The following is a 543-nucleotide window of genomic DNA, read 5'->3' on the forward strand; positions in this document are numbered from 1 at the left end:
TTAGATTCTCTGGAGTATTCACTGACACGTTATAGCCCAAAGATGCGTTCACATTGCGCTTTTCGTGGGTCGTAGTACATTACGTCTGTCTCCAGGTAACATGCCCGATAGTGATGCACGGCGGGGCGCAGGTTCGCTTTGTCGACGCCCTATAGTCTGTGGCCCGTCAGCGCATATGCCTGTACCCCGTTTTGCGGTGGAGGGTTTACGGTCGTCAGACCAGACGGGACCACAAACATGCTGAAAAGCGCAATGTGAAAGCAACCGAAGACCATTTTTACACTTCCATATCCGCATTTGGTCTGATCCCAAAGCCACACATCAGTGACTGGGTCCGTGCACACACCGTGCTGCATTTGTGTCCTGTCTGAAATACGCAGTGTGAATTCAACCTAAAGAACAAGGAGACGTCCTACTGTGGTATGGTGTGTGGACAGAACATGCCCAACGGGCCAATGAACGCGGCCAGCACCAGTCACGTGACCTGCAGTAATTCTATGCGCATGATCATATAATCACAAGGAGGAATGCGCGTGACGTCAC

This window comes from Ranitomeya imitator, chromosome 3, assembly GCF_032444005.1.
Source record: "Ranitomeya imitator isolate aRanImi1 chromosome 3, aRanImi1.pri, whole genome shotgun sequence".
Taxonomy (NCBI): Eukaryota; Metazoa; Chordata; class Amphibia; order Anura; family Dendrobatidae; genus Ranitomeya; species Ranitomeya imitator.